Consider the following 25,233-nt stretch of genomic DNA (forward strand, 5'->3'; position numbering starts at 1 on the left):
ACATCACATTCATTGGTGCCACTTCACCATAATTAACTAAAAGGAGGAAGGAAGAATACCTTCATCTGAGATAATTTCTGGAAATTTATGAGTCATGTCTCATTCGAACCGATGTATTTAATGCTAATAGTTGATGCATATAAATGCAATACTTTAATAGTGGATCGGTACTGACGCCTGTCATACAGTAGTACGCAGATTAAAGATGACTGCTGAAATCTGACAACGTGTGGAAAAAAAGTGGGAGGTCTTGGGTGATGAAACCATGACGCGTGAATTTCTAAAAGGACGCTTTTGAGATTGTGAATGACCCACTGATCGTTTTGGTTTTATATGAGATCAGTAGAAAGTAGGGGTCACGAGCTATAATTTGATTGCTTTCACGTCGCTGAAAGATTCCGTTTACCGGAGCTTTATTTCGACCAGGGGCGTGGTTTACCTCACCCCCGACTATTCAGTCCGGATGCTATAAGTAGAACCTGGACTTAGATACAGTATCCCATTGTAATTTGTGTAGCCGCAGTACTCACACGTTAGGAGTGAACTTGGATATCAGTGTATGAAGTATTGTGTCGAGGAAGAAAAACACATCAGTGCGATGTAAAATATCGCGAAATAAGCCGTGTGGTACAAGATAATGTACAGTGGTGATGAATAGAAGTCTTATCTCAACATTTAATCTTTTAAATATCAACGACAGCCAGTCGCGGCTCATGATGCAATCATTAGTGAAAGGGCAAACGCATCAGATTGTTTAGAGGTAGTGAGACAGCTAATTACATTCAGTAAATAATAGTGACCGATCTACTGCATTTCAGGAGTGAGTGACGTTCAGTAAAATTAAAGAACGATATTCCTTACAAAATTAGCGTTTGCATACTCCATGGACACTTGTCGTGATAATTAATTAGACTGTGTGATTAATGGGGAAATGAATAGTGATTTATACGAACTTGCCACTATTTGGACTAATCTATTTAAAGTTATTAGTGGATCTAATCATCAGTAGATTCTTTGAATGCACATAAACAGGATTTAGTAACTGATTTTCCCATTTTTGCCTGTATGTTCGTGAGTGATCATCGGACCCCGAGGACTGGAGCCTACGAGAAACGCGCCTAAGTGCCTGCTGTCATTTCTTCAGTGGAACGTCTAGAGACTCCACTAAGAAGACCACAGTTCGAGACAAGGGTCGTGTTAGGATGAAGAGGAACCAAGGACTATCAAAGAGAAGACCACTCATCATGATGGTGTAAATTCTCAAGTGTACCTCAAGATGACAGCAAACCATACCCAGCATTCGATAAGTACATTCAATTTGAATACATTAAACCACGAGATTTGCATGCCAGTAGCAATTTTTATTTTGTAAATATTAAAATGTTATAATTAATAATATTAAAAGGAGGGAACACTATACGCGTGTGACTGGGAAAAGATTATTTATTATTTTAATTAGGGTTTCTTGATGATTCAAGAATAATCATTGATATTTAGCAGGCTCATTTGCATGAATTAGTATATAGATCTCATAAATTCTTAGTGCATATGAAGCACATATTTTAGCTAAATTTATAATTTCTTCGTTATGTTACTATCTGGTAAAGATTTTCATAGTAATTTGAATATAGACTATATGTTTGCTTCAAGGTGATTCAGGTATTTATAAATCCCATATAATAATAAGTGATCATTGAAGATGTCCAAACCAAGGTAATATGTGTATTATATAGATATGCGAGAATTGAATTAGTTAAACAACCTGTGAGAACGGAGTCTTCTCTGTAAATTAATAGAACGGATCTGAGATGCGGTGGTATGATATGGAAGGGTGAAGTTTGTGAGATGTTTGAGATGTTGGAATGATAAAGGATTATAATAATTATGGCTGTTGTGATATATTGAATTAGGCTGAATATATAGCCAGATAATAAATAATAAGTGATGGCTCTCAAATGAATGCGTACTTGAGAACAAGCCAAGATGATATAAAAGAAAAAGAAAGAAAGAAAGAAAGAAATAAGGAATACAATATAGTTTTGTAGCCGCAGAGCAAAGCACACAGCCATTGTCATACGTTGATGTATTTACGATTAAGGATTTGCAGGGTCTGAGGGGAGATTGTGTTGTTTCCAACAAGCTTAGCGTTTATCTGCAAGACTTCCTTTCATTTGCCAGTGCAGTATCGATCCCATTCTAATGATACGTTATGAGTAACGTGGATAATTTTATGATTTTGCGAAGGATGGATTCCTCCCCATTTTCATATATTAAATTAGCTCGTGATAGGAGTTTCAGATTTTTTACCTCGGAATCTGAAGTACCTGGGTTCGACTCATGTTGGAACGAAGAAAAACTTAATACTATGGCTTGATTAAGCCATATCTTCAAGATGTATTGTATGCTATATTGAACCCTTGAACTTACCATTCCATCGTTGGTCGGCCACGGCTGCTACAGTAGAACAATCTAGAACTCTTAAATCATGGGTCGTTGCGGGAATAAATTCGGTCACGATCTTAACCAAACGATGGGGTTCAGAAGAGAGCCTAACTACTTGAAATGAGGAGCAAAGTGTGCTTACTAACTTTTATTAAATTGAAATAGCACGATAACATCATTAATTTAATATGCATTCTTGCAAAAAATAAAAAAATATAAATTATTGATTTTTGAATGTTTCAAACACAGTCACATTACATAACGTTAATTTGTTTCTTACAATATCGAAGAGTTGCTTCGGAGAAGTTAATATATTAGTGGACAGCGAAACTGAAAAACTGAAAAAGGGAAGACCTGAAAACCGGGCACCTATTATTCCAAACGAGAACTGAGAGTTAATCCACACGATCCGTGGAAAATCGGACTTTCAACAAGTAGAACGCCTGATTTTCTCTCAATTAAGGTTATCCACCAGTCGAATACCCTTTACGGATACGGAACACCCGCCGAATGGACCCTTAATCGAACCAAACTGACTATCAGTTGCTTTGGATAGGTTGCGAAATATTATGGGAAAGCATGGTGTTCACTACGAGTTAACAGCATCATTCACAATTGAAATAAAATTCCACCATGTATTTGTCATTCATGACACCCTTAAGTGATAAGGTAATCCCGATGCTAAATGTGCATCACCCAAAACAGCTGTTCGGAAGGAACCAACAACAACATGATCCATGAGGATCTTACGTTATGTCGTTCTAAAGGAACAAAACTGCGAAATGCAGGAAACACTTATTCATCATGCATTTAGAAGAAATGCCAAACACTGAAGTTAATTAAAAAGTGGAAAGTCACTTGAAAAGTATTATTATCGAACCGATTTTCAGGTTAGAAATGGTTTTGTTACGCTAAATAAAATTACCAGTCCACGTTAAAAATTACTACAACTTTAAGGAATTCTTTCCCTTGAAAAACAATGCTACCAGTACAGATCCATCTATTTACTGTCTGTCCCAACACACTACTTATAAAGTGATTACTTACTTACTTCAACTATGAATAAAAATGAAAGTACGACAAGATTGAAAATAAAATATTGTCACTGGCTGACGAATCGAAACCGCATTCGCAACTCAAGTCTCACACTAATACACTGAGTGTCAATATGCACACTATCAAATGAAACGGACGTGAAAACGATAAAACAATAAAGTCCGTAAAATAAATTAACATATCGAAGTTATTAAAGCTCAACACACGCGGAGAATTACAGTAAAATATTTAATCTATATCGGGTCGATGTCCAACATTTGGGCAACCCTCACTCACTAGTGGTCCCGTTATCTCAAGGAGAGCTACACACAGACCCTCTTCATAATTCATATTTACTGTAGATGCTACCTTCCTCCAGGCCACTTCAACAAAAAACAAAACAAAAGAAACATCTAAACTGAGACTTGAGTGTGTACAGCTGCCATCCCAGACCTATCGTCGGGCTCACTTGAAATCTGTACATCCTAACACTAATCACTATGTACATGATACCTTCCAAATTCTATCGTCGGGCGTGAACTAGGACGTCTCATCATCAGTGACTCCAAGGATAACATGTGACGTCCTAAATCTATCGTCGGGCGTCAAAGTGGGTCGTACTACGCCTCCCTTAACATATCAGGCGAACTAGCAATTTCAAACAACTCCGACTTTCAATACTAAACCTGGTCAGACAAATACCACACGACGGAACCACGTCTCTTACTATCAAACGAATGCAAGTCAAAAAATACAGTAAGTCTACCTCGTTACAATACGTGAACTCGAAAATAAATATACGTGACGAACAAATCTCCACCTCAAACACAATCTCAGCCTGTGCACACGTTTACCATTTAGTGGATGCCTTCAAAATAATAATCATCACTACCGCATTCGAAACTCACAAATCGCCTATCGTCAATTCCAACTATTTATATCAATGACATATCCAGTGAACAAATTCAATACACCCCAACCATGGGTCCGAAATGCTCTTTTATCCTTGAGGTCGCATTATCTTACTATTCATACGGGCTTTAAGTAACAGATTTTAACCTTGGGATTTTACTTGGGATTTTACTAGAAATCTACGGTGCTTCACACAGTAGTCGTCTCAAATTTCGGATTGGTAGCGGAAAACAAAACAGCCTGCCTCAATACAGCCTGTTTCTTAAATACTTCCTCTACGAAAATATAGCCTGTCTCAAACTCATTCTCCTCGCTTCATTCCAGCGGTATCACTTAAAATCCAGGCTTCATTTCATCCATCTCTCTCATCTTCACATACATATAAATTCGTCGCTCTCAATCCCTTTTTCTTATATTTCCAAGACCCTTTTTTCATAATTCAATCCCCTGGTGAAAACAACAACCACTGTAAAACACATCTCTTACTTTACTGTTATTACGACTTTCAAACCTCGAGAATCCAAGAGCACACCGCGACTTTTCGTATCATTGATATACACGATGTCTCAAAATTTTCCTTCCCACTAATAACTGTAACTCTATCAAATTTCACTGAAATTACCTAAATATGCCTGCGATCCTTGTAAAAATATATTGGTTAAATGCACTTTTAACATAGAAAAATTTCTTTATCCCACGGTAGACATTATTATTATTATTATTATTATTATTATTATTATTATTATTATTATCATTGACAAACATTTCCGAATTCAACTGATATTTGAAATTTAGGTATTCGCCACGACTAATTTATAACTTATAACTTCCCAAAATTCCACGCTTTGGACAATATCTCATCGAACATTAACACCAAATTTTAAGCGTCGCATTTTACCGTTTCTTGACATGAAATTTACACACTGAAAGTTTCACACGCTGACCAAAAATTACAACACTTTTCGCCTGATAATTACGAATATCAACCCGACAATCATCTTGAAAAATTTGTTGGGACAGAACAGTAGAACTAACTACAACATAATATTAAAATAGACAGACCTGCACAATGGTGACATTCCCAGCATTCTGGTTACATCGTCACCAGCTGACCTCGCTCCTTAGCCGTACATTTTCACAAAGAACATTATCATTTCCAACATCTCACTCTTACAAACACTACCCTTCTCACACACGATATTAAAATTACCACATAAACCACGCACTTTTCTCTGTAATTGGCACCACGAACTTCCCTCGTTCTGCAGTCCTCTACGACTGTCTGGATCGTTCCCAGAGTTGTCTCTCTCCGTTACTCCAATAAAACAGGTGTTCAACAGATAAAGGGAGCAGGACTACTCTGAATAGCTTCCCCAACCCTCTTCACTTTCAAACGTACATGAGATGATATAAATAAAATCTGCTCTGTATATTTTAACCAACTCCTACACTTTCCTAGTTCATCGGCAAACGTTCTAACTTTCCAATCACCTTCTCTTCTTAACCGAGTATGTGGACCTTAGCCACGGACATGTATTTAGTTATTTGTCGATGAATCTGGCGCGAATTTCCAGTGACGACGGGCACAAGCTCCCGCGGCTTCAAGTTCCAGATCGACACTGAAAAATATACGGTGGGGGTTTCTTTTATAATCTCAGAAGGGACGCTATCCCCACTATTAAGCTTGATTGTGTAATCTGCCAATTTTGCGTCCAATAGACCGATTTTGATGAGACTTGTCCCAGACTTCCGGACAGGCTTGCACTTATTTTAGATGTTAATCTTATAATTTTACCACACTCACAACAGGGGAAATAAATTATTTCGGCCCGTGCGTTTCGCGCGTTTTCTTAATCCCCTGACCTTGGCACGTGTAGCTAGTTCACTGATCTGACGCTAACATGTACTTGGGCTTAACTGCATTTAAGTTTTTCCCTGGGGGCTCTGTCTTCACGTAGGCTGTACGAATAATTTATTTATTTCTTTATTTACTGTGTTGCCAAAATCCCTCGTTGTATAGAATTCAATGAATTTAAAGAATTGTCGGGCACTCGAGTTCCACCGAGGTGTCCCGGTATTTCACGAGCTTGCCATGAATGAGATCCTTCCCACGCGACATCGGGGCTCTTAGGAGCGCAACATGGCTGCCCTCAAACATAAAAGTAGCCTCTTGATACCAAATAAATATTGAGAAAAGAAAGTATTTTTCTCTCCGTAGAATTATGGGTTCAATATGTTTGATATTTTTCTATGTAATGTATTTACGTGTTTTATTATTCCAAAAGTGTTTTGTGGTGATGGGTTCGATACGAGCGTTTGTTGATTTTACTTTGTATATAATTTGTTAGGTAAACCCAGGATACGCGTATATGTTCAGTGTAGTATGTAATTGTTGTGATCGAATAGACCATGTGTTTGATATACGGCGATGCAATCTCGTGTGTAAAAGTAAGTGTACTAATGGAATGCATATATTCCACAACCATGATAGTTAATTAAAAATATGATTCAACAAGAAGGTGCCATTTTATTAGCCTATTAAAATAATAGATGCCATTTAATATCACTGTTATAGATAAATAAATATACGTATCAGTGCGAATTAATCAAATGATTTAAGGTATGCCAAGCGATAATTACAACTGTGAATAAACTAAGAGGACGTTAAGGCATACTATATATATATAATTATTGCTGCAGTGTTAATTATTTCTTTGTTTATGTATTGTAATATGGCATCATCTCGTGTACTTACCGAGTGATTTTATCAGTATAATAAAATTTTAGCAATTTTTTTTAACGAAGATTCCTCTCATTTAATAACATTAGTGTATTCCTCTCACATTATAGAGAACCCTACTTTCGTTATATTTTATGTAATGCCCATTTTCTTTTACGAACATTCCACCGCCCCTATGCTCTGTGAGCTCCAACCGTAGACACAATGAAAGGAGGGAGGACGAGACTTCAAGCCCGGGAAATGACTTCTGAAGGTTCTCATCCAACAATTCCATTTATACATCCGTTTGTGAAACCGAATTATGTAATAGTTGCCCTAATATGCACGGGATGGATATAGTACCTTTCCACTGGCTTGCTCCACATCTTTTTTTCACTGTCCCACTCCTCGCCCTCACATTCTCTCACAAAGTAAAATAATGTTTGTTGGACTTAAACCACTAATGGATTCGTTGCTATTTGCTTTACGTCACATCGTCACAGACAGATCTAATGGTGAACATAGGACTGGACACGGCTAGAACTGGGAAAGGGTGTATTTAATTATTAATTTTCTGCTTCTTGTTTAACTTCGCACTGACACATCGAAGGATTTCGGCGATGGAGGAATGGGAAAGGGCTAGGATTGGGCAGGTAGTGGCTGTAGCGTTAATTAAGGTGCAGGCACAGCATTTACCAGCTGTGAAAATGGGAAACCACGGAAAACTATCATCAGGGCTGCAAACGGTGGGATTCGAATCCACTATTTCCCGAATGCAAGCTCACAGCTGCGCGACCCTAACCGTCCGGCCAACTTGCTCAATGAGAAGGACGTGAATGTGACCTTTATTAAAGTTCAGCCCCAGCATTTGCCGGATGTGAAAATGGAAAACGACAGAAAACTAAATCAGGGCTGTCGGTAGTATGGTTCGAACACGCCATTTTCGGAATGCAATCTCATATCACACCTACCGCACAGCCAGTTCGGTTGGACTAATAGATTGCAATAACGATTATGACACCCAGATGTCCGCTGCTTGCCGACTGACAGATCCTCTCGGGGCTAGCCTCCTTGTATAGGATCGAGGCTCGCGTGGCATTATATTGTAATACTAGCACATGTACCCGTACTTCGCTACCGTATTCTACACTATATACGGATAAAATGAAATCCACAGCCTGTTTCCAGTTATTCGACTGGGTCAGCAATGGAATGAATGAAGCCCCATCTAGCGGCGAGGATAGGAAAAATGTGCTGGCTGCCGAAGCCTGTCGCACTCTTCTGGGGCAATGATAAATGGCTGACAGATGACATGTTAATGGAGACTATTGCTGGAATGAACGATGACAGGAAAAACTCGAGTACCCGGGGAAAAACCTGTCCCGCCTCCGATCTGTCCAGCACAATTCTCACATGGAATGACCGGGATTTGAACCACGGTATCGAGCGGTGAGAGGCTGGCGTGCTGGCTCCTGAGCCATGGAGACTCACTATATACGGATATCGAAGTAAATTACCGTAAATGCCGTGAATAAGATTTCTTTTATTGCATGTCTCTTAGCGCTATCCGAGAAACAGCATGGGCAGGTCCCGATACATTGTTTTCAATGTAAAGTGTGGGTTGCGAAGTTATGATGATAACGGCAGAAGGAAGTTTACATTGTAATGGCGGGCCCCATTGCCTACTGCGCGGTCACAATCGATCTGGAGAGTTTTTGTTAAAATGACTGGCCACCTTCCCTACTTCCAGACAGATTACAGTTGAGGAGATTTTATTATAATGGCAGGCAACTTCCCTATTGCCAGTGAAAACTGAGTTGTGCTGTTATTATAATGACAGGCCCCTTTTTTTATGACAGTCACACCGAGTTGGTGAGTTTCCATTAAAATAGTAGGCCACTGTGCCTAATTCCATCACATTTTACATGGGTACATTTGTTTATAATGGCGGGCACCCTTGCCTACAGCCGAACACAATTAGGTAGGGCAGTTTTGAACAAAATTGCATACTCCCTTGCCTCCTGCAAGACAAATAGAAAAGGGAATGATTCATTACAATGGTAGGCCCTCCTTACTAATGCCACTTACCTACGAGTTGAAGAATGACCCCCATTCCTACTGTCACTCAAAGTCGATGTGGGGTGTACTGATTAATATAGCAGACACACCCTTTCTAGAACACCATGCATGTTTATAATATTTCACACCTTCAGTTACTGCTAGTAAACGGTACGTCATATTGACAAACGGATTGTACCACAAGACGCCGTATTTAGCGGTCTAAATGGCTGGTCCTATGATATTTTCTTGTATCTCATATATTTATGGGTCAGATTGAGTTAGAATCGTTGAATAGGGTGAAATTTGGGCAAGATTGTTTCACATTTTCGGATAATTATGTGACACCTACAAACTTGGCTTTTGGCTCCCATGCCTACTGGGTGCGCCAATATCCGTGTAAAATTTGATGATTCTATCTTTCCTACAAATGATTCAAAGTATGAATAATGCGTGTAAAATTTGCAAAACTTACCTAAAATTGAGAAATAGAGACAAATCTAACGTATAAGAGATAGAGATACGACAAAAAGTCATAAGACCAAAGTTATAGATCACACCAAATTCAACGGAGATTGCACCATCCGTTTTGTGATAGGACTTACCGATTAGTTACAAAATACCTTGAATGAAGGTCTGCACTTACATTAAAATTGCCTCCATATTTTGATATTCTTCGGGGATAAAAAGTTAAAAATTTAAAGATCTTGAAAGCTTTCCCTCGGTTACAGGCTGAAATGTATAATTTTTCCAAATTTCAATTTTATAGCTCGTCTGGCAGATTGTGCCGCAATCCTGATTTTGGGAGAGGGGCTAAAATTAGGACTTTAAATAAAGCTACACCTCTGTATATTTAGAGTATATTTTGATTGTGAATAAATAAATCAATTCATGCTCTCTCAACTATGAATTAAATAATAATAATAATAATAATAATAATAATAATAATAATAATAATAATAATAATAATTGTTACCAAGTTTTTTTGTGGTAGGTAGAGGTGAAAGAAGGTGCGGGGGTGAACAGGTCTCAGGCTACGAAATTAAAGTTAATTTAAAATTTAACAAGGTTATATTTTCTTTCCAAAATTCAGAAATAACACGAATGGCAGGTACAGAGTAGCAAGGCAACAAACGTACAATTACAGTATTTACAGGATTTGGGCTTCGAGCCCCGAACTCGCAATTCTTGGGCAACTAGCCCAACTTTACCTCAAAACAAGATTTAACAGAGGGGCAGAAAACCCCATTCATGCCCAGGAGCACTTGCTCTAAATTACACAGAAAAGCCTCCTCGAGGCATACAACACTCAATTTTCGAGAAAGAGCCACTCGCTCTCAACTTCAAGCCTATCAAAGGCCACACCAAACTCCACCTTCAAGTTGTCCTCTAAGGACATAGACACAGGGTTAAAGTACCCAACCTACTGAGGCCTATTAAGTGAGAAAAAGGTTAATTACATGACCTCTAAAATAACAATTTGAGAGGAGGCGATTTGCACTCCTAATACATTTTGTTTAAAACCTAATCTGGCTCTAGGCCGTTAATGCAAGGGCTAATCCCATACTACAGAGGTGACTTTAGAAAAGAACAATTTACATTACATTAAGGAAGAATCGGTTGTGAGAAATAAGTTCACCTCAAAACAATATGAGTGGGAGCTCGAGAGGGTTAAGCACTCTCTATCCCAATATGTAACTTTAAAAGAGAATAGATGCTAAGGGTCGTTACATTTTAGGGAAACGTTACATGGTGGAAACGCTTCGGACCCGCCCCGAGAGTTAAACTGCTAAGCTAGCAAGAAAAGAAGTTATTAAACGGCCATTACCTGGTAGTTGAACTGCTGCCCGAAGAAAGAGGCGCTTCCCGCCCACTGCTACGTACTTTACACACTGAAAGACGGTACTGAAGTGGCCCGGAGACCCTAAAATCAGCAGTTTATATACTCTCGCGGAAAGTTCGAGGCGTTTGAGGAATGATAACACCCTCCCACAAAAACTTTATTGGCTAGGGTTAAGCAATATATCCCCTCTGGGGAAGATACACCTGATTGGTTATAAATTAATTAAAGAAATTCGGGATTGGCTAAATTCAAAACAAGGGGAAAGAAGGGGTTATACAGCCAACTTAAACAATAACAGAAAGAAATTTAACAAGAAACAAACTTTTGAAATAAAAATTTCTCCAAAAACAGTTCTTTCACTTCGCACTAGGGTGCACTATTGTAGTTCTTCAGTAGTGTCCTCTAGGAGAGAAAGTTCACACTTCTTACTACAGGTAAAACAAAAATACATCGAAAACGACCCAGTTCAGAAACTTCAAAATTTCCAAGTAGTGACATCTTCTGAGAAACTTGAAAATTAACACCTTAAATAAAGTTCAGACTTTCTCCAGCAGGGGAGTTTCAACTGGCGCAACATTTGAATTAGCGGCGTGGAGGTGTACCGCCCGGTACAGACTTCCCCCCAAAAGTTCCTCCAGGGGGTAACACAGAGGAACATAAACTTTGTTTCAAAATAAGTTCCAAGTTATGATCTTGATATAGACATTAATTGCAGAAGCATTTATAAAATTCACTAAATTTGGTTTGATCCAGTTTCAAAATTCTTGTAGTAACTGTTGAAGTAATGTCTTTATGTTTGTAGAAGTTGAATTCAGAAGGAAAATTTTAGTTTTTTAAGGTTGATGAAAAATTTACTAAGTACACCAGATATTGCAGGAAATCCGAAAAAAGGTAGTAATGTTGAACTGGAATGTCCATGTAGGTGATTAAATATTTTCAAGGTTGATTAAGTTGGATGGCCAGACCGGCCGCTGCAGCTTGTGTCCAGAGGAGGCCGCTCGGACCCCTCAAGTACCCTGAGATACCGCTCGCCCGCACTATGGGAGGAGTAGTGGTGTTGAAGCACGCCGCGCCCGCGGTGAACATATACAGGCTGCGGGCAAGTAGCAGGTTGTGCGCCGCACATCAGCCTTGGCCGGGAGGAGGGCTCCGGATCGCCGTGCACATGTCGACCTCGCTGGAGTAGAGGGGGCCCTTCCTCTATCCCAGTCGCGGCACGGCGCCGCGCGGCAACGGGGGCACTGAAACATCAAAGCTCGACGGCAGAATTTTGTTGGACCAGAATGATAGTAGGGTACATTCATTGTGGTGAGGTTGAGGGGCCAGCGGCGTGGAGAAATTCATTTCATGTACAAGCCACTATGTGTAGTGGAGCAGGAGACGGGACCGTGGTAATGGCCGTGGCAACGACAGGATGGCAGTTTAACGGTTCGGGGAAGGTTTTACAAAAATGCTTACATATAAAACAAAATATTATAGAAGGGCCAGAAGGCCTTAAAAGTGAAAACCTCAACAAAAAAAAAATAATATAACCTTCATATTCCTTTCAAGATTATATGAAGCAAGTTAGCACAGAAATTATACAGGTTTCACCTGCGACAGGTGAACCCTAAATATCCTCTCGGTGGCTGGATTACTTAATAACAACGTAACCGGCGTAAGGAAATCGAGAATGACACACGGCCCATGAAATCTGGGGGCAAGCTTGCCCGCGGGAACAAAATTCTTGACCATCACTTGGTCGCCTACCTTCAAATTGGTGGGTCTCCGTCCACGATCATATCTTTCCCTAACCTTTTCATGAGACACTTTAAGATTGGCTTTAGCCTTCTTCCAAAGATCTTTAATGTTGTCGGGTCTATTGTCTCCGGTAGAATGTCACTCAGAGACCAGAGGTTAGAGAGCGGAGTGTTGGGAACAAACTTGAACATCAAAGACGCTGGAGTAAATTTATGTGATTCATGAACCGCCGAATTCAAAGCAAAAGCTAACCAATGCAGGGACGTGTCCCACCTGGAATGATCTTCATGATGATAGGCAATAAGCGCGGACCTGAAATTACGATTAACCCGTTCAGCCAGAGATGGTTGAGGGTAATAAGCAGAAGTCGTCACATGAGAGATGGACAAGTCAAAACAGAATTTACGAAAAAGATTTGATGTGAACGCCTTAGCATTATCAGACACAATATATTGGCACGGACCAAAAGAAGCAAAATAGAATTTAGGCAAGTAACGGTGGACTGAGCGGTAGCCAGCTTAGTCGGAAATAACCAGGAAAATCATGTAAAACCATCTACGCATACAAAGATGAACTTGTTGGCATTTCCCTTTGACTGGGGGAAGGGTCCTACATAATCCATATACAGGCGTTCCATGGGGCGCGAAGCCTGATGCGAAGACAAAAGGCCTACCTTGGTGGACATGGTGGGTTTACTAAGCAAACAAGATTTACAAGCTTTTACTAGTTCACGGATTTCACCGTCCATACCCTTCCAGATGAATCTTTCACGAATCTTTTCACGAGTTTTAAAGATACCAAGATGCCCGCCTAATGGGGTCTCATGATACTACTTGAAGATCATAGGTACAAGAACAGCTGGAACGACAACCTTCATCATCTTATCATGCCTCGATGGGCAACATAAAACACCATTCCTCAGAACATAAGGGACGACATGTTCCCCAGAACAAAGGGTTTCTATTATCGGAGCCAGCGTCGGATCTTCACGTTGGTATTTCTCGATATCCCTAAAGAGCATGGGAACATCTGTTAAGATGGCATTAACATCAAATAGTCTGGTCTCGGGAGGTGATGAACTGTCGATCGGTTCATGGGTCTCGACGTCGTTGGAAAACATACGGCTGAGTCCATCGGCAACAACATTTTCGGTCCCTCTGATATGCTTGACATCGAATTGGAAGGCAGAAATACGGATGGCCCAACGGGCTCTACGACCAGTACGACGCGGCCTACCTAAGACCCAGCTTAAGGCTTGATTATCTGTCTCCAGGTCGAATTTGACATGTTCCAGATAGAGACGGAACTTTTCTAAGGCAAATGGGACTGCCAAACCTTCGAGCTCATAGATGGAATACTTGGCTTCTTGAGCCGATAGAGTCCTAGATGCATAGGCTATGGGTCGCCTCCCTAATTCAGTCTCTTGAAGAAGGACTGCAGCTACTGCTGACGACGACGCGTCAGTTTGGACGATGAATCTCTTTGAGAAATCAGGCATAGCAAGGACAGGGGCATTACAGAGAGCTAATTTAAGATCTTCAAAAGCGGCTTGTTGAGAAGGTCCCCACTCAAATTTGATGCCTTTCCTACGAAGAAGGTTCAAGGGCCCCGCTCTATTAGCGAAGTTAGGAATGAACTTCCTGAAGAAATTCACCATACCAATGAACCTGGCGATACCTTTGATGTCCTTAGGGGGTTTAAAATCACGGATGGCCTGTGTTCTAGAATGATCGACTGCAACACCATCAGGTGACACAATATGCCCTAGGAATGACATGGAGGGCTTAGCGAAGGCGACCTTGGACAACTTCACAGTTAACCCAGCCTTACGAAGGCGATTAAGAACTTCTCGCAGATGATCTAGATGTTCTTCAAAGGTCTCCGAAATTACGACGACATCATCCAGGTAGTGATACAAGTACTCAAATTTGATGTCGGAGAAGACCCTGTCTAGCAATCTAGTGAGTACAGCTGCTCCCGTGGGGAGCCCGAAAGGCACGCGGTTGTATTCATACAAATTCCAGTCCGTGGCAAACGCTGTAAGATGTTTAGACTCTTCCGCTAGGGGAATTTGATTGTAGGCGTGATTCAGGTCCAAGATAGTAAAGAACTTGGCCCTACGAAACCATGAAAAGCAAGAATGAAGGTCCGGAAGGGGCACAGATTGTAACACCACCTTCCGATTGAGAGCCCTATAATCAATGACAGGCTTGAAGCCCCCTTGGGGTTTCGGGACTAGAAAAATAGGCGAAGAATACGCCGACTTAGAGGGCCTAATAATACCATCCTTCAACATCTGATCGATAATTTCTTTCAGAGCCTTCATTTTGGTGGAGATAGCCTATAAGGTGGAAAACGGACAGGAATCGAATCCGTGACCTCAATTTTGTATTCAATAAGGTCAGTAACACCAAGAGTATCAGAGAAAACCTCTGGAAACGACTGACACAACTTACGAATACTATCAGCCTGCTCCTCAGGTAGATGTCTAAGGTCTAACAACATCTCATCCTGGGTAGGCGAAATAGATGAACATGATGCAGAATTACATTTTAACAAGGGGATTTTACAATTGGAAGCAAATTTGAATGTGCACGACTTACTCTGAAGATCGAGCACAAGACCAGTGTGAGAAATGAAGTCAGCTCCCAATATAATGGGGCAAGACAAGTGCTTAGCCACAAACAATTTGATTTTCCATGTAAATTTAAAAATACGAATTTTGACCTGTAAAGAACCTAGAATTTCTAATGGAGATGAATTAGCCGAAACATATTGGATCGAAGTGGAACAATAGTCAGGAAGTTTACAAACAGATTTCAATTTAGAATACCATTCAGCCGAAATAATAGAACAAACACTGCCTGAATCTAATAGAGCTGTTATAGGTTCATTATTTAACTCAATCTTAAGAAAAGGAACAGGTGCGGGGGTATCCGCCGCAATCCTAAGACACTCTTTGGGGCATTCAAAAGATGGATTTGCAGATTGAACGTTCCCTGAATTTTCGATCTGTTTACCAGGGGCTGAGCCTCGGAAAGATGGATTAGTCGACTCAGCCGAAGCCACTAGTCACTTTTTATTATTGGCATTGGTGGAATTTGCACAAGAGGTTGAGCAGGAGGGCGTGCTATTTGAATTTGGGAAATTCTTGGCGATATGTGAGAAAGCCCCACATTTAAAACAGCCTTGTGATGAACCAGCTCCATTATTTGCCCTACTAGTTTTGACCAATGGACATTTATTGCGAAGATGGTCAGGCGACCCGCAAGCATAACATTTACGGGGTGTGACTGGTCGGCGAGGTGGAGGCCGAGTATTACTAAACGAAGGAGGGGGTTCTTTCGCGACACGCAAGGAATCGGCGTATCTAACTCCTTCCGCTGAGACGGCCAATGCTTCAAGTTCAGAGAAGGTTTGCGGGCACGCCGCGAAACACAAATATGACCTATAAGATGGTGAAATGCCTTCCACAATAGCCTGTACAATCTGATCCTCAGGGAAGTGAAGAGCAAACACCCTAGTATAGAACTTAATGTCTTGTATGAAATCAGCCAGATTTTCATCCAATCTCTGTACTCGATAATAGTACTTCTGAATCAGAGATGACCTCGCGCGAGCAGGAATAAAATTTGCAAGCAGATGTGCATGAAAATCTTCAATAGATGACTGTTCGGCAATGGCTCTTACTATTTTATCTGAGAGAATACCAATTGCATAAGGATAAATTATCTGTAAAATATGACACGGAGAAAGAGAAAAAACAAGGGCATGATCTTGAAATTCAACTAAAAACCTTAAGAATGAAATAACTTCACTGGTGGTATTAACAGAAAACTTAGAGATACCTCTGAGCAACATTGCTAATGGATGAGGCAAGCTGCTGAACCCAGGTGACATAGTAGGTAAAGGTTTCAGTGGCAAAGAAGTTAGTTCAGAACGTACATTATTCAACGACGTACGGCGTTCAGACTCGTTGTCCAATGAGGCAGAGATAGTTTGAGCTCCAACGGTTTTCCTATTGACTTCTCCCTTAGGAGGCTCTTCCTCGCTACCTACATTCACCGTAGCGGGTTGATCAGTTTTGGGAGGAACTTCCCCAGTTAACAATTGAGTGACCTTACTAGATAATTCAGAAATATTTTCAAGCACCGTACTAGCTTCCTTCCTCTGAACGTCATTCAACTTTAGAGATAACAGATCGTTAACTCTATTTGAAAAATGAAATAGCCTGGCTTGCAGACGCTTAATTTGATTAGGAGAAGGATCATTTTCGTCAAAAAAACTAACTACAGATGCTAGCCCAGTAATATTCTCAATGATCGTGGAAAGAGAGTCGTCAATTTCTTTCTCTCCCAAAGTGGGGATGGAAATGGGCAAATCAAGGGACTCTCTAAGCTTGTTTGTGTCTACTGCAACCGTGCCTCCAGATTGCACATTTCTGATAGTTAACTCATAAATCAACTCCTCCTTGCGCAAATAGTTAAGATGGAGAACATCGCGAGGGCCGGGCATGATGACAGAACAATTTTGAAAACAGGACAAATCAAAAATTCCAGCAACTGAGAAAATTGTTAGAGTTCGGATCAAAGCAATGTTTAGCCGTCAAAAGGGGCTAAATTGAGACCCATTCAACCACGCTCTGCTACCACTTGTTACCAAGTTTTTTGTGGTAGGTAGAGGTGAAAGAAGGTGCGGGGGTGAACAGGTCTCAGGCTACGAAATTAAAGTTAATTTAAAATTTAACAAGGTTATATTTTCTTTCCAAAATTCAGAAATAACACGAATGGCAGGTACAGAGTAGCAAGGCAACAAACGTACAATTACAGTATTTACAGGATTTGGTCTTCGAGCCCCGAACTCGCAATTCTTGGGCAACTAGCCCAACTTTACCTCAAAACAAGATTTAACAGAGGGGCAGAAAACCCCATTCATGCCCAGGAGCACTTGCTCTAAATTACACAGAAAAGCCTCCTCGAGGCATACAACACTCAATTTTCGAGAAAGAGCCACTCGCTCTCAACTTTAAGCCTATCAAAGGCCACACCAAACTCCACCTTCAAGTTGTCCTCTAAGGACATAGACACAGGGGTAAAGTACCCAACCTACTGAGGCCTATTAAGTGAGAAAAAGGTTAATTACATGACCTCTAAAATAACAATTTGAGAGGAGGCGATCTGCACTCCTAATACATTTTGTTTAAAACCTAATCTGGCTCTAGGCCGTTAATGCAAGGGCTAATCCCATACTATAGAGGTGACTTTAGAAAAGAACAATTTACATTACATTAAGGAAGAATCGGTTGTGAGAAATAAGTTCACCTCAAAACAATATGAGTGGGAGCTCGAGAGGGTTAAGCACTCTCTATCCCAATATGTAACTTTAAAAGAGAATAGATGCTAAGGGTCGTTACATTTTAGGGAAAAGTTACATGGTGGAAACGCTTCGGACCCGCCCCGAGAGTTAATCTGCTGAGCTAGCAAGAAAAGAAGTTATTAAACGGCCATTACCTGGTAGTTGAACTGCTGCCCGAAGAAAGAGGCGCTTCCCGCCCCCTGCTATGTACTTTACACACTGAAAGACGGTACTGATGTGGCCCGGAGACCCTAAAATCAGTAGTTTATATACTCTCGCGGAAAGTTCGAGGCGTTTGAGGAATGAGAACACCCTCCCACAAAAACTTTATTGGCTAGGGTTAAGCAATATATCCCCTCTGGGGAAGATACACCTGATTGGTTATAAATTAATTAAAGAAATTCTGGATTGGCTAAATTCAAAACAAGGGGAAAGAAGGGGTTATACAGCCAACTTAAACAATAACAGAAAGAAATTTAACAAGAAACAAACTTTTGAAATAAAAATTTCTCCAAAAAACAGTTCTTTCACTTCGCACTAGGGTGCACTATTGTAGTTCTTCAGTAGTGTCCTCTAGGAGATAAAGTTCACACTTCTTACTACAGGTAAAACAAAAATACATCGAAAACGACCCAGTTCAGAAACTTCAAAATTTCCAAGTAGTGACATCTTCTGAGAAACTTGAAAATTAACACCTTAAATAAAGTTCAGACTTTCTCCAGTAGGGGAGTTTCAACTGGCGCAAAATTTGAATTAGCGGCGTGGAGGTGTACCGCCCGGTACAATAATAATAATAATAATAATAATAATAATAATAATAATAATAATAATAATAATAATAATAATAATAATAATAATAATAATGTTATTTGCTTTACGTCCCACTAACTACTTTTTAAAGTATTCAGAGACGCCGAGGTGCCGGAATTTCGTCCCGTAGGAGTTCTTTAACGTGCCAGTAAACTTACCGACACGGGGCTGTCGTATTTGATCGCCTTCAAATACCACCGGACTGAGCCAGGATCGACCCTGCCATGTTGGGGTTAGAAGGCCACCGCCTTAACCGTCTGAGCCACTCGGCCCGGAGACTATGAATTAGCTGTGTGTAAAAAATTATTTGAAACGTTGAACACCAAGGTACAGAGTATTCTGGCAGTACGGGTTCTATATGTTATGAATGATCACATACCTCACAATAGCATACAATTGGATTGGTTGATACTTCACGAACAGTGAATTAACTCAATAGCTGTTAATGCTAATAGAATTCTGAACGTTAAGTACTCAATTCTGCCTTTGCAAAGTATTTAAACTTTTGAATTTTTTTTAAATCTATAACGAAGATAATAGGTCCGTAAGCATTACCCTTTAAATCCCTATCCACTGTACCACTAAATGTATTTTTTTTCGTTGTATGGCATCACGCATCCATAACGTCTTCAATCTCTTCTAAGTAGTCTTCGAAGTAGTCCTTAATGTCATTATTTCCTGAGAAATATCTCAAGGGGTCACTTTAAACAGGTACTGCTAACAGCATGTAAACTTATTTGTCTCAACCAGAAACTCGAATAATTTTTAAAGACAATAGGGGAATGTTTTAATGTATATTATTTTCAATCTTTGTGCCTCCAAAATAATTTGTATATGTTTTAGCTGCAAATTAGGGAGCTGCCTAGTGTTAGTAGTAAAGGCGTGTTCGGTTGACTTGGGAGCTTCGATTTAATTTCCCGTCAGGAAATCCTAATATTCAGAAACTCTCCACTTCTGGTAGGTCACATGGACTGGGGGTTCACTCACAATCAGTCTGCACCAGAAATGAGTTCAAGATTAATTCCTGGGGTTCATAGGCGGTCGAGCATAGATCTTACCACTCTATTCCACTTAGCGTCGAGATTAGGAAAAGTAGAATCATCTTCCATCTACACCTCCACGGGCCTTCACACTCTGTCCGGATTCAAGCTCCAAGTCGACGAGCGATCTTTCACATCTGTTCCATTATAAGAACTCAACAATTGAGATATTAATTAACATCGCCGTCGGAAAACCCTTTATTATGGAAACTGGGAACTTAATGGGGGCACTGGAAGCTTAAAGTACGTGAACAGAAATATTTACGCTACTTATATCCTGAACCGGTCAATAGATTTCACGCTGATGACTGAATGATTAAATTACCGAATATTATGAAAGTCAGTTAGATAAACAAAGCTAATTAAAACTTTTATACTTTTTTTCCATTGATGGCCAATAATCTGCGGCTAAAATGTAACCTCAAACAAATATTTGTCCAAGGCAATCAGCGTGATTAAAAACTTTCAAATCAACAGATCTAATTAAAAAAGTATTTAAAGCTCAGATTATATTGGAAAAAGTCCCCGATTCAGTATATATGTTGTACATTTCGGCGGTTAGTGCTCTGTAAATGACGTAGTACGGTACAAATTGAGTTGCATTCAGGAAATGGCGTGTTTGAATCCTACAATCGGCAGGAAAAACTGGAGATCTCGGAGGAAATCAGACCAATTTCTAGTTTATTCCGGTTAAAACTTCTAAAGAATTCACCGTATTTAAAACCAGGATGAAGCGATATAAGGCAAATAGCTAACTATTTAAAATATGGGAGAGCCTATTGGTGTGATAGGATTTACTCTATAATTAAAAATCAAAGTAGATATTCAACTTGAAGTCAGTAATTCGAAAGACATAGCCGTAACGTTCATCGATTTGGAAAAGCTTTTGACTCTGTTGATAGAGGAATCTTAGATAAAACCATACGTTAGTTTGAAGTTAAAACCAAATTGGCAAACCTGATCCGCGAAACCCTTATAGACACAATCTCAAAAGTTAAATATATGGGTGAGATATCACGACTTTTAAAAATAAAAACGGTGTCAGACAGGGTGATGGGTTATCTCCACTTCTTTTTAACTGTATCTTGGAAACATTTGTCAGAATTTGGAACGGAACACTGAAGCACCATAATATATTGTAACAAAGGCGTTGCAATAAATTGCCTAGCATTTGCAGATGATTTTGCCATATTCTCTGAAAGCCTGACTAAGCAATACAAGTAAATCTTCTGGAAGAGACATCCAACATGGCAGGCTTAAGAATTTCGGCAGAGAAAACAAAATTCATGACGAATATATAAAATGCTCCATAATTGCTAGGGTAAAGCAATTCAAATATTTGGGGGAAACAATCCCAGAAAATGGTTTGGAAAAATCTGCTATAGAGGCAAGGATATACAAAATGTAAAGAGCATATATGGTATAACAAAAATACATACAACAAAAATACATACAAAAAAAAAAGTTCATCTTAAAATCTTAAAATAGAGCACTACAACACAGTTGTGAAACCAGAATGCTTATATGCCGGTGAATGCTTAGTACTCAATTATAAACTTGGAAGATTGGAAGTACTAGAAAGAAGAATTATAAGAAATATATTAGGCCCTCTAAAAACTACAGAATTTTGGAAATTAAGAAGTTATAACGAAATTTATCACAACATAGAAAACATATCTATAACAGTACGGAAGAGGAGACTGCAATTTTTTGGACATATTTACAGAATGGACGACAGTAGACTAACCAAAATGATCTTCACGTACCTTTGGAAGAAAAAGTCAACAACCATCTGGATTCAAGAGTTAAAAAAAGACTTTGAATAAACAACATCAGAGAAGAAAAAGTAATGGAAAGAGAAATTTTCAGGAAGAAAGTTTTATAGACGGAAGGATTTCAATGGAGGGAGGCAAAGAAAACTGGCACAAAGTGGTCTGAAGAAAGTAAAGGAAATATAGTGAAACAATGAAGGAATATTGGAAAAAAAGAAGGAACAACAACAAAAGATAAAGAATTGAAATCCGTACGTGGTCCCTAGTAGGGCCAACGCAATAAGAAGAGAAAAAAGAATGGTTTTAAATTTTTCTCTTTTTCCTCTTCATTATTTGTATCAGTTTCGCGGATGGAAAATCTTGGTCATCGGCACCGAATACTTACCAAGTACTTAAAATATATCTGACAGTCTGTGTTATTGTTACGTGTATCATTGTGCGTGTGTATGTTTAAATGAGTTGAAGTTTGGGAAAGAGGGAGGCCGAAGTCCTTGCAAAAGAACACTTCAAGAATGATCTAAAGTGGACTCAAATAAACTCTTCTTCTCTTCTTCTTTAACATCCTTGTTTTTCCCTTTATCTAACGAATGTATTTTACTATTGTTTTCATTTAAATGTTACTAGCTCTAAACGGTAATTGTTTAACTTTATTGTTTATGTTTTAGGTTAACCATTTACTTAAAGGTATAAGATTGCTTTCTGACCTCAACTTGGCAGGTTCGATCCTGGCTCAGTCCGGTGGCATTTGAATGTGCCCAAATACGTCAGCCTCGTGTCGGTAGACTTACGGGCACGTAAAGGAACTCCTGCGGGACTAAATTCTGGCACCTCGGAGTCTCCGAAAACCGTAAAAGTAGTTAGTGAGACGTAAATTAAATAACATTATTTAAATGTCAGGGAGGAACTGAGTTGGGTGGTGATGTAGAAGGCAACTACGATTATGCTGCCGGCTTGGTACCAGCGGCAGACTGAGCTGAAAGCCAACAATATGTTCGATCTTAAAAATAGAGCAGTGAATATGGTATGACAATTTATATTATCACGGCTAAGTGATGTCAGTTAAGAAGCAACTTGAGGGATTGAATATCAGGTAGAAAATGCAAAACTGAAACAGGTGGATCACTTCAAGTACACAGGATGTGTACTCTCACAAAATTATAGTAGGCATATAGTACGTACAATCTTTTCAAGATGTGACAAGGGTAATGCAACGTGCGCGCAGATGCGATCAATGGTATTCTCCAAGAAGAAGTGAGTTCGCGGATGTATGTGGTCCGTTTTCAACCGACCTTGTAAGTACGGGAATGAAAGCTGGGTGGACTCTAGGTATATTATTCATACGCCGGAAGTAACAGACATGAATATATCGAGAATGATTACAATACAAAACAGGTAAGAACAATGGCAAGAAGATATTTGGAATGAGGAGAAAAGGCTGTTAGATATGAATATAATGGGGGTAAAGCGAGATGGATGGAGGAGGATAGGCTACATACAAGAGCAATGAACTTGGCCATGGTAAGAGAAACAGAGGAGACCAAGACGACGGGAAGGACTCGGCCGTGGCCTTAATTAAGGTACAGCCCCAGCATTAGGTGTGGGACTAAATGAGGTCATGGAGATAGTTGTAAGTAGAGGGTTGTGGATGCGCATAATTAATTCACAGAGGCTAGCCGACTGAAAGACCGAGCGAGTTGTCCGTGCGGTTAGGGGCGCGCAGCTGTGAGCTTGCATTCGGGAGAGATGGACAAGGAAGCTCCTTCCCCATGCTTCTGACGAACACACTCTAGACTGGATCGATCACAAAGACAACATGGCCCGAAATGTGCCAGTTTTTATAGCGGAGAGGAAGGTTCCAGATTTCCCTGGGTCGAAACCCTGACGCACCCACAATTTTCATTGGACAATCAAATAAATATCAAAAACCATGATTGGTTACTTGAATAAATGTACAAATTTTCTAATTAGCTGACGAATTAAATTAGCGCGAAGAGATAGAAGTGTTGAAAACTTTTCAACACCAAATACAATCAATAAACAATTCAGTTTAGGAAACCTCGGTACACAAAATTACTTCAAAATTTAATTGTTCATTCTCGCACCAGAGAGCGCATCTTAGTAGATAATAGACACACCTGTCGAGAAATGTTCAAACTATTTCCAAAATGAGTTTCAGATATTCAGATTTCCTGATCTAGATGTCCTTCTCCCAGGCGCTAGTTTTAAATGCACGGGACGTGTGTACCTCCGGTACAATTATTATTATTATTATTATTATTATTATTATTATTATTATTATTATTATTATTATTATTATTATCATCATCGAATCCGCCTGGTGGACATGATCGATAAGACATCAAGTCCGTATGACCCGACACCGCGGTTAGCCGGTTCGAGTCCCGTTGGTCGAAAAAGTTGTCACCATCAGAATGCTGGCCGGTAGAGTAGGATAGGTGGTGGTCTACAATTTATAATCACCAGCTTGCGTGCCAAAAGCGTGGATTCAGTTCCAAATCTCTCCGCAGTTTGCATATGTTGTGAGGGGAATATGATGCTGTTGATGGTAATTTGTGCGTCGAATGGGGACGTTAAGCCTTGAACGGAAACCTTGGTGCTAGTTGGCAGGAGTAGGCTACATTCTGACATCGAGCTTCTCCCTCTCCCTTCCTACTATCGTACATCACGTCATCCATTTGATCTCTTTAACTCCCGTGATGAGGTTGACTTCAGGAAGGGCATCCGGTCGTAAAACTCGCTATGAAGTCCCATCTCTTTTCATACCGACCCCGTAGAGAAACGGGACAAGGGATGGGCATACAATACACTCTTAATATTTTCCATTAATGATCACTTCATTTTGCACACAGGTGTTTCTCTCACTGAAACACGAAACAAATTGCTTTACGAGACAAAGCAGAACCCATTGTCCCCGCAGGCTCCAATCCCTCCCGTAGAGATGTCAGCTTGGTCACTCCCAGTCGCCGCTTGGGTTCCCAAACAACTTGATGACGCAGTAGTTCCAACATTATTCTCCCTTAGCCAGATATCTGCTGCCATCTCAGTTTAATGACGGACAGCCACCACTACGTAACCGTGAATAACGGATATGTACTAGTTCAAATTAGTTTTATAACATGCTGACCGCCTAGCAATTTCCAGTTTTCATTCTGTTCCAATCTGTGCCCGTGCGTTCATCGATCTAGAGATAATGAAAACTCTTGCACCTAAAATTAAATAACAAACAAATATGTCTCCACTTGGGGCACATCACAGAGAACCAATCCCTCCAAACTGCGATTGATATACAGTTTCAAACGTCAGCACATCAGCAACATTTACCTTTCAATATCAGACTCCACTGGGAGTATGAGAGAGTAAAAATGAATGTATTCATTTTAAAATATGATTCAATTGTTTATGTCTGCTCATCCACACATTATACAGCTCAGTTCTGATAGCAGATATATGTACACAATCAGTTAATTCTGCCTGATTCAGCACATT

This window comes from Anabrus simplex, chromosome 3 (genome assembly GCF_040414725.1).
Source record: "Anabrus simplex isolate iqAnaSimp1 chromosome 3, ASM4041472v1, whole genome shotgun sequence".
Lineage (NCBI taxonomy): Eukaryota > Metazoa > Arthropoda > Insecta > Orthoptera > Tettigoniidae > Anabrus > Anabrus simplex.